Below are 11,343 nucleotides of genomic sequence, written 5' to 3'. Positions count from 1 at the left end.
AGGTTCAGACCAAAACCCAGGGTGGATACTGCTTTCCACTGACAGCCTCCACAGCTTCTGCTACACTTTGGGACGACGTCGAATGGAGGGGTGGGACATGGGCTTCTGTGGAATTGCTTGAAATATTTGCACAAATCTGGAGTAGAGAACTGTGCCTCTCGAGCGGCGTTCATACAAATCAAGGCCGACTCCTTAGATCTAGCTCGTAAAAACATCGGAGAAGCCAGGCTGGATCAGACCCAAGGTCCATCCAATCCAGCGCTCCATACACGTGCTGGCAACCCAGCGGGATGCCTCCAGCAGGACGGGGGCGAGGCTTCCTCCTGCCCAAGCTCCTCATGCAGGCAGGCCACCTCTGGTCAAGGAGGGCACATGGCCCACAAGGTCAGTAGCCATGGATCGCCGCCGCCTGCTCCTCCATGAATCTGTCCCATCACATTCCCTCCTGATGGGTGACCCTCATGTTTTCCCATGGCAGCAAATCCCATAGTTTAGCCATATGTTGTGTAAAGCAATCCTTCCTTTCGTCTGTCCTAATCAGCTTCATGGAATGACCCTGGGTTCAAGCCTCCGAGAAAAATGTCTCCCTCTCCACTGTGCATTATTTTCATCGCTGCTTAGCTCTCCTAAATGCGAGGCTGTGGCTTCCTTGATGGAGTCCATCCGTCGCTTCTTCTCCGGGCTTCAACTTCCCCCAGCACAGCATGGGACCAGGACACTTGAGAGAATGCCATCTCCCTTACCAACCTGCCTGGCCACCTCACTGGATGGATGCTGGTTCCACATGGACCTATGATCCAACTGGAGTCCAGCCCAAGAAAAGCCTTCATCATGGTAACTCCATTTTTCTTCTGCCTTCGGAGGTCATCAATATTGTAATGTTTTTGGCTCCTCTGGTGGCGGTGGTGATCCAAATCTTAATGTGGCAGTGGAACATTTCTAGGTTTTCCTCTGAATATGAAGGGGCTATCCATGGTCCTGAACCCATTAATATCTCCTTCAAAATCAAAACCAAAACCCAGATACACCATGCTGTTGGGACCTCTAAAAAGATCTTTATTTCACGAAGCCTTCTTGAACTAGCCAGCTATGGTTTTCCTTGCTTCTCTTTAACTTATTTAACTTTTCAATGCATTTTAATCATTTGTCTTTTTTATTACCCACTGCTTCAGAATCCCCATACTGGAGGGGGGGGGGTGTTGTTGAGGGCCACAAATGTCCTACCTCTGAATCCAAGCATTAGTGCTGACTACACTTGAAAACTGGATTTCCATTAATTTGATATACAGAGTGAAACTCAGAAAGCAATTGTGCTTTAAGATGAGGTGTTGTGTAACAGTCTGGGGATAAGCTGGGGATAATAAATAATCTACATGGTAATACTATTTTAAGATTTTGGTTTCTGTTGATGTCTTACATCAGGCCCGCAAACCTGTTGATACAGCAGTGCTGGTCCCTTGGAACAATGTTCAAATTTGGTGCTGAATCAGCCAATGAGACTCAGCAACAAGCCTTAATCCATCGTGCCCCTGGCGCATGGCATGGAAAATCAGCACCGCATGTTGGCACCCTGATGCACCACCAATATACTGCTCTTCTGGCTCAGATGTTGGCCCTTACTCACTCTGGGTGTTATTCCTTTCCTTAAAAGCCTTAAAACTCTGGAAAGTGGCAAATCACATGCCCTCTTTGAAGAGACACAACTCTCTGCCCAGCTCTTCTGTCAGCCCAAAGTCTTCTCACCTGCCGTGCCAAACTCCTCCAGCCATTCTCATCCCCACGTCCCATCAGCCTTGTTTTGTTGTTGTTGTGTTGTTGTTAGTCACGAAGTCGTGTCCGACCCGTCACGGCCCCATGGACAACACTCCTCCAGGCCTTCCTGCCCTCCACCATCCCCTGGAGTCCACTCAAGCTCACGCCAACTGCTTCAGTGACCCCATCCAGCCACCTCATCCTCTGCCGTCCCCTTCTTCTTTTGCCGTCAATTGTTCCCAGCATCAGGCTCTTCTCCAGGGAGTCCTTCCTTCTCATTAGGTGGCCAAAGTTTTTGAGTTTCATCTTCAGTATCTGGCCTTCTAAAGAGCAGTCAGGGTTGATCTCCTCCAGGACTGACCGGTTTGATCTCCTTGCAGTCCAGGGGACTCGCAGAGTCTCCTCCAGCACCACAATGCAAAGGCCTCAATCCTTCAGCACTCAGCCTTCCTTATGGTCCAGCTTTCACAGCCATACATTGCAGCTGGGAAAACCAGAGCCTTGACTATATGCACTTTTGTCAACAGGGTGATGTCTCTGCTCCCAAAGAGCAAGTGTCTGGTGACTTCCCGCCTAGACTTCTGTAACGCGCTTTACGTGGGGCTTCCCCTGAAGACGGTCTGAACACTTCAATTGGTGCAAAATAGAGCTGCCAGGTTGCTGACGGGGACGGGGCATTATGCTCACATGACTCCAGTCCTCCGTCAGCTTCACTGGCTGCCCATTGAAGCCCGGGCCCAATTCAAGGTGTTGAATATGACCTATAAAGCCCTAAATGGCTTGGGTCCGGGCTACCTGAATGAGCGCTTACGTCCGTATACGCCCGACCGCCCTTTGAGATCTGCGGGAGAGTCCCTTCTCCGGGAACCCTCCATGAAAGAAATTAGGAGAGTAAGTACTCGGAGGAGGGCTTTCTCTGCGGTGGCGCCCAACCTATGGAATTCACTCCCCAAAGAGGTCCGCCTGGCACCGTCGTTACTGGTTTTTCAGCGCCAGGTAAAGACCTTTTTATTTAAACATCATTTTAATTGTTAAAATATATGATCTGGCCAGGGCAACTTCTTCTTCCTTCTCTTTTCTCCTCCTATATTATTTATTTACTTATTTTATACTGATAATTTTAATTTTATATTATTATGTTTGTAACTCAATGTATTTTTTGTATTTTTGTATTTAATGGTAATTTATTATGTGCTATTGTATTTCAATGTATTTTATTGTGTTGTAAGCTGCCCCGAGGCTTCGGCAAGGGGCGGTATAGAAATGTAATAATAATAATAATAATAATAATAATAATAATAATAATAATAATATAAGGGTAAAGGTAAAGGTTTCTAGGGGGCGGCGCTCATCTCCATTTCCTAGCTGAGGGAGCCAGCGTTTGTCCGCAGACAGTCTCTGTGGTCATGTGGCCGGCATGACTAAACACTGTGGTACAAGGAACACTGTAACCTCCCCACCGAAGTGGTACCTGTTTATCTACTTGCATTTGCAGGCTTTCAAACTGCAAGGTTGGCAGGAGCTGGGACGGAGCAACAGGAATTCACCCCGTTGTGCAGATTCAAACCGGCAACCTTTCAATCAACCAGCCCAGCAGCACAGCGGTTTAAACCACTGCGCCACCTGCATCCCCCAATATAAGGGTACAAAAGGGCAAATTTCTGCATGCAGAGTGAAGGTGAGAAAGCTGATCAAAATATAATCCGCTGCTCGAGGCAGTTCCCATGACACACTTCCCTGCAGAGCAAAAGAAACTCGTGGAACGTATAATCATTATGTGCAAGCAACACTCTGGAGGTCAGATGACAGTTGCCTGACCGGATTCCCCAAATTCAGCACAGAGACAGCACTGTAGTCAGGACCTGGAGCATTAAAGCAGAAGACCAGGAGTCACCCTTGGGCGGCCAAGGACATCACCCTATGACATGAACCAAGACGGCGTGTCCATTTAGCTTAGCACTCTTCTGCCTGCTACGAGTGATCATGAAGTGAATTCTAGGTCAATTTGCATCACTCCTTTTTATTTATTTTATTTAAACAACTTATATGCCGCCCTATCGCAAGAGTCTCGAGGCGGCTTACAATCATTAAAATCCCATATAAAATACAAAAAATTCATCAAATAAATAAAATACAAAAAAAAATATTTTTTAAGAGCTAACTGGGGTTCTGAGTGCCAGAAAAGAGTCGCGCTGAGAAAACGTGGTCTTAGCATCCTCAAAAGAAGCCCAAGTTTGCAGGAGGGTGGGGGAACCCTTTTCTCAAAATGTTCTAAGTCTGGGGTGGGCGCTACACAATTCCCGGGCTGCACGTAGCCCATTCTGGGCTCCAGGGCTCCTGTGGCATTCCTGTCCAAAGATGTCAGTGTTTTGCCAGCAAACTGCAGCCTCAGAACACAGCAGAGGCTTGAAAGGAACAGATGCAGCTTACTGAACTGAAGGCTGGCCCCTTTGAGCCTCCGCAGAAGTTTGCTGCTGAGATGCCACAGCAAGTCACGGATGCTTACAATGCAGAGCTTCAGCAGCATCATTGGAAGTGCAGCCCATGGACCGGTCTGCAAGGATGGAGTGGGACCCCTGGGCCCTCTGAGCTGCTCATCCTAATCTAAGTGGACAACCACCCCCAAAAAACAGCTTAAGGGCCACAGAAGGTTGAGTGACGGTTGGAAAAGAAAAGCTGAAATGGGGGATGTGGGAATGGAATAGCTAACTGGAGGACAGTCAGGCTGGTGGAAACTCTAGCTAAGCACTCTGTTCAGAGGGGAGAACACTTTGTGATATTTGCTTGTTTACTTATCCATGCATTCAAAGCATATTTGTGTCACTGTACTGCTCAAACACTTTTCAGAGCATAAAAAAACAAGACCCTTCAGGCTGTACGCGTTCAGTCTGAAAGACGTAACACCAAAGGCTGTCTTGGAAGCCAAAAGCTGGCATGCAGGTTGGGGAGGAAATTGTGAGGAATCCCCTCAGCTCAGCTCGCTGGCCCTGGCCCATTTTCTTGCAGCCATGAGTCCAACTTGGCGCTCCGGGTGTTAATGCAGGTGCCCGCCAGGAATGGAAACAGAGACATAGAAACAGGGCAAGTCAGAAGGGGCCTGCGGGGCCATCTAGTCTGAGCCCTGGCTCCAGCTGGCTCTGCTCATAGAAACAGAGCGAGTCAGAAGGGGTCTGCGGGGCCATCTAGTCTGACCCCTGGCTCCAGCCAGCTCTGCTCATAGAAACAGGGCAAGTCAGAAGGGGTCTCCCGGGCCATCTAGTCTGACCCCTGGCTCCAGCCAGCTCTGCTCACAACATGCCCAGCATGTGCACGTCCAGCCTGTCCTTGAAGCCCCGCACCAATGGGGCCTCAGCCACCTCCCGGGGAAGCCCATCCCACACCCTGAGTCTGTGCAATTGCTGCCTCGCACACATGTGCAACTTGTAGCCATTGTTAGTGGTGCGGGTGCTGCAGAAGAAGATGATCAGTTGTGGAACAAATGGCCTTTGGGCATTCACAGGCTTCTCCCAGCTGAGCCTGCTTCCTAAGCCAGGGCCAAGCATGAGACGGTCCAATGGATTTAAGGGAGCCAGATCCTGAGAGGATCTTTGCAACCCTAGGAGTCATGTGCTGGAGCTACAGATAGGAAGGCCCAGAAAAATGACTGGTAGTTCTTTGCTCATGCTTCTGTTCTTGATCGTTAGGAACATCGAGAAATATGAAAATATTAGGACAGCCATACTGAATCAGGGAGCAATGTGTGAGCAACCCCAGTGCGGGGTGGAAATCCACGGGATTTCCTTGGCTCAGCTTCTCAGACACTGGCCTGCTTTCTCTGCACCCAAAGTCCACTTCGCACTGCGCAGTTGTGTGGGCCATCCGGCAGGAAGCAAGTCCAGGTGGGTCTGTACACGCAGTAATCAGCAAGCCGTTTGCAACGTTAGGAAGAATGGGAGATGATGGTGGGAAAGCTTTTTAGGGACAGCTTAATCTGCCCTTCTTGCTCTCAGCGCCTGTGAATTGTCTGCGAGACTCTTTTCTGCAGCACAGCAAAGAAGCTGCCTTTAAGATTGCAATGGTACGAGAATAATGCAAGGGATTCTTTATCTGTGGGTTTGGCGTGCCAGAAATCTGCCAACAGCAGGATCCCTGGCGCTGGTCCGCCAAGCACTGTGACAGCCCGCCAAAGTCAAGACACAGGGGATTAAAGCCTCCCAGGGACCTCATCCTGGATCACTGCCAAAATAGCAAACTAATCCCTTTCGGGCTGCCACCTTTTAATTAACTGAAATGTTGCATCAAGATATAATGATGGGAAATAATAGCTATAGAAACATAGAAACAGAGCGAGTCAGAAGGGGCTTCCTGGGCCATCTAGTCTGACCCCTGGCTCCAGCAGGCTCCGCTCATGACATGCCCACCATGTGCACGTCCAGCCCATCCTTGAACACCCACACCGATGGAGCCTCAGCCACCTCCCGTGGAAGCCCATTCCACACCCTCAGAAGTTCTTCCTGGCATCCTAATTGAACCTTGGTCCCCTGAGCTTTGCTCCATTGAAGCACATCCTGCCCTCCTCCACAGGGGAAAATGGGTCTCTACCCACCTCCGTGTGGCACCCCCTCACATACCTGCATGTCGCCAACAGATCCCCTCTGAGTCTCCTCTTCTCCAGGCTGAAGAGACCCAGTTCCCTCAGTCTCGCCTCATACGGCATCCCCTGCAAACCGGCCACCAACCTTGTGGCCCTGCGCTGCACTGACTCCAACCTGGCGAGGAGTCAGTGCAGCATATATCCTTCCTATAATGTGGAGCCAGAACTGAGCACAATACTCCAGTTGCGGGGGCACCAGAGCCATATAAAGTGGTAGTAATACCTCTCTCGATCTGGAAGCCATGCTTCTGGCTATGCAACCAAGAGTGGTATTCTCCCTCTTGACCACTATGTATCACTATAGCATCCATACACTCTGTGCCTACATCCAAAAAAAAAAAAAATAGCGTTTATTGGAGAAGCCCAAATCACACAGCATTTTCTGCACCGCAGATGCTGCCAGTGAAGAAAATTTGCTTCAAAGTCTCCCAAAAAGAGCTGAGAAGCCTTACATGGTCCAGTGGACAAGGTGACAGAGAGAAAACAATGAATCTACGTTATTATTTAGAAATACACTCACACGCCCTTCTGTCTTATCCCTCCGAGACCTGTGACCTTTTCTGTCTGTCTTCAGAAAGTCCATGCATGCCTGCATACTGGTATAAAGACCATGAACTAGACTGAAAACTCTCCTAGCAGCATCTGCGCCTGCCAACTATCCCCAGGTCTTGTCTGGTTAGGGTTGGGACAGACACACGCCGAGCTGGCCCCTCTAGCATTCTGTGGGCTTCATCTTGTGCTCAAGCCTTGCAAAGGGAGCTGAGAGGCCCACGAACACTCAGAGAACGCAGGTTGCCCAAGCCTCTTCCGTGTCAGGTGCAGCCACCCAATGGCCGCTACACGTGGCGTGGAAGAAGGGACCCTGTGGGGCTCAGCCGGAACAGTGCCCTGCGGGACCACAAGCATCGCCCCGCTTCTGGGCCACCGCTAGCAGTCGCGGGGCCCACCACGGACGGATGCCCCCCGTCCGACCTCTTGCAGAGGCATGCTGCTTGCGTGGCGCATGTGGCTTGATGCCCAGCAGGTGCCCTGTAACGCACCTGGTGCTCACCAGGAACTTGCGCTGCTGCAAAGTGGACCAGAATCTGGGGAGCTCAGCCCAGGGAATGCAGTGGATCCCCACACCCAGAGGGATCCCTCACACATCCCTAGGTCTGCCTTACCCACTCAAACGCTGATGAAAGATCAGTAAATGTGCATGGAGTTCAAGGAAGCATAGACTGACTTCTGTATTAGAAATTGCAAAATAAAACACTAGCCCTGGAGACCCTTCCTGGAACCAGTCTAGTAACATGTTTAGAGGAATCTGGAATACAGTGTAGAACCAGTCCTGAAGATGTGAATAGAAAAGAAATCCTGGGTCTTGTTTTGCCACCTTTTTAAAACCCAGTTCTGCTTTCCCATCTTAGGCATTCCCAGCCTGAAGAGTTAATTAAAGTGCTTCTCCACCTGCTTTTGCATAATTCTGACAACACATATCCTCACCTCAGGCTTTATCATTAGCAAGCCAAAAAAACAGTCTTCTGATTTCCTCAGCTATTACAGGAACCCAACCGGGAGGAGATTTCAAAGCTGTAATATCCCTACACCAGCAGTCTCTTCTTCTGACTCACCAAAAAGGGCTTGACGATTATCAACCCACACAGAGGGTGGAATTGGAGTTGTTACTTCCCTGAGAGCTGCTAAAACTGTCATCAAAACCGGCATTCCTTTTTCTTGGAGATAAGCAAATCCCAGCTCTTCCCATAAATTCTTGGGATATGGCAGCTTCCCTGTTTTTGGAGGGTTTCTCAGGAACAGCCAAAATAGCTTGTTTGGTTTTACAATTATCTTGATTTTGGATTATCTAACTGGTTCTCACCTTGTTTCTTGCCTTCATGAATGAAACAGGAAGCTTCAGACACAGAGGTGTTTGTCCAGGTCTGAAGGTTTCAATCAGATGAGTCATTGAGGTATTTATCGAACATGGGCATTTCTGATGTCTGTGTTGTTATTCTGAAAGTGTGTTCTAAGCTGTCAGATGGTGGTTATTCAGAAGTTGTGAAATTTCTTGTTCAGAAGACTCCAGTTCAGAGCATGGGAACATCTCTTCTCTTCCATTCTTTAGCAATCCAAGTCGCCCTACCACAAGTTATCCTAATTATTCCACACTTCCTCCTCTAGAATAAAGTATCCATCAGATTTATCAAGATTATTTCCATGTACACTCATTCAGTAACTTAGATCTGATTTTAAGCTTACTAAAATTGGTGTTGGGGAAGAAATGGAGGTAGTGACGGATTTTATTTTCTGGGCTCCAAGATCACCGCAGATGGAGGCTGCAGCCAAGAAATTAAAAGACACTTGCTCCTGGGGAGGAAAGCTATGGCAAATCTAGACAGCATCCTAAAAAGCAGAAACATCGCCCTGTTGAGAAAAGTGCATATAGTGAAGGCTATGGTTTTCCCAGTTGCAATGTATGGCTGTGAAAGCTGGACCGTAAGGAAGGCTGAGCGCCGAAGGATTGTGGTGCTGGGGAGAACTCCTGCGAGTCCCTTGGACCGCAAGGCGATCAAACCAGTCAGTCCTAGAGGAGTTCAACCCTGACTGTTCTTTAGAGGGCCAGATACTGAAGCTGAAACTCAAATACTTTGGCCACCTAGTAAGAAGGAAGGACTCCCTAGAGAAGAGCCTGATACTGGGAACAACAGATGGCAAAAGAAGAAGGGGACGGCAGAGAATGAGGGGGCTAGATGGAGTCACAGAAGCAGTCAGCGTGAACTTGAGGACTCCGGGGGCTGGTGGAGGACAGGAAGGCCTGGAGGAGTGTTGCCCATGGGGTCACGATGGGTGGAACATGACTTCACGACTAGCAACAACAAAATTGGTGTCAACCAGTTTGTTTCTGGTATGATTAAAAAAAAACCTATATGGAATTGCTCTTAATTCAAGGTACTTTTTAAGAGCGGCTTTATAGCTTGTACCTGTTTTATGACCTGTTTTTTGAACTGGGAATCACCCACAGAGCTTTGGCTGTGGGGTTTATAGAAATAAAATGCAAACATACATTGATTGATGTCAATGAGGACTATTCAATAGTTCCCGGCCACTAGAATGTAAGGTCTCATCTAATGAGCCATGGTCTACATAGAGGTGGTCTTTTGGGAGTATGAACTGGCTTTAGTTCTTTCATTGATAAAATGTGATTTTAAATTTTAATGTGATTTTAAGATTTTATCACTCGATTATTTTCTTACTTTACATTATATTTCTTATAATATGTAATTAAAATACATATTTTAGATTATATTTTAGATTACATTACGTGGCAAATTTTAATATAAAATGTTTATATTTTATATTTTATTCATTTTTTCATTCATTTTATTCATCCATTCATTATGGTTGTGAAACTTGGACTCTGAAAAAGCAGATAGAAGAAGGGTGGATGCTTTCGAATTGTGGTGCTGGAGATGACTATTGAGCATCCCACGGTCTGCGAAAATCACAAAGATGTCCTAGGCAGAGCCTCACCAAAATTATCACTTGAAACCAAGATCACCAAACAAAGACTGTCATACTTTGGCCATGCCATGAGAGCTGACTCACTCGAAAAGTCAGTCATGCTGGGGGTGGTCAGTGGAAAAAGGAGAAGGGGCCGCCCCAGCACCCGTTGGCTGGACGCCGTAAAGAAAACACGGGGTGGACATGGCGGTCCTGAAGGAAGCGGTGAGAGACAGAGGAATGGAGAGCAACGAGGCAAAGAATGGCCAAGAGTCAGACTTGACTGAATGGCTTACGACGATTCGTTTTGTTCCCTGCCCAGAAGAGTTACAGGAGTTCTACCTAATCCATCCCTCTGCCACGTACAGAACACAATGGCTTTCACACACCTTTCCTGTTGGCAGCTTCTGTCTAAAATTTGAAACACCGAAAGCAAAATAGCATCATTCATTTCTCTTCTCTTTTCTTCCCTTTTCCTTCTGGCTCAAAATGAAAGATTTGGCAATTTATATTCCCATTACACATGCACGCTAAAAGAAACTCTTGTTCCCACACCCCCAAACTTATGGGATTTATTATTCTTGCACCTAAAATGAAACTGTTCCCATCTAGAAACTATGCAGTCAGCCTTTTAGGATTACTCAATTAGTCTTACCAGGAGTATTATTTAGAAATGGGAGTGAAATGGGGATAGAGCAGGACCTTGTTGGAAGTAAAACTAGCATCTCCCATCCAAAATTGAAGTCCTGGGAGCAAAATGTGTTACGAGAACATCTTTTGGTGGGAAATGCAGTTTCTTGTGAAAGAAATTTGTTCAAGGATAGGCTGGACATGCACATGGTGGGCATGTCGTGAGCGGAGCCGGATTAAGCCGGAGGTCAGACTATATGTCCCAGGAAAGCCCTTTCTGATTCGCTCTGTTTCTATGTTTCTAAATGCCCTGGCTGGGAAAGGGGAGACAGGAAAGAACGTGTATATTCAAAACGAGTTCATGAAAAGCCAGTATGACCTAATGGACAATGTTCGGGACTTAGAAGGGTAACAATACCTTTCAAGGGGGTGGCTTGTGAATTTGTTACAGCAAAATTAGCAAAGAGAATTGTATCAGGTTAGAAGCTGGGAGCATAATCCAATTCTCCCTACAGAAGAGGGGTCAAGGCCAGGGGGCAGAGAGGAAGTGAAAGGTGATGAGGGCAAGGGACCTAATTCTCCTCCTGCTGTTCTCCGTGTTATCCCCACAACAACCCTGTGAGGTAGGCTATACTGAGAATCAGTGACCATCCCAAAATGAGCTTCATGGCTGAGGGGGCCTCAAACCCCAGTCTCCCAAGTTCCTGTCCAACCATCTGAAAATCTCGTGAAAAGGAGGAGGAGGACGAAGACCACACAACTAAATAAAAAAGTTTGCACCTAGGATGCCATTTAACATTTTAATTTCTTTTTTCCAAAACATGTCAACCACCACCTTGCTTGCT

This window comes from Varanus komodoensis, unplaced genomic scaffold (genome assembly GCF_004798865.1).
Source record: "Varanus komodoensis strain SLA01 unplaced genomic scaffold, ASM479886v1 scaffold125, whole genome shotgun sequence".
Taxonomy (NCBI): domain Eukaryota; kingdom Metazoa; phylum Chordata; class Lepidosauria; order Squamata; family Varanidae; genus Varanus; species Varanus komodoensis.
Note: the sequence above shows the minus strand (reverse complement) of the source record.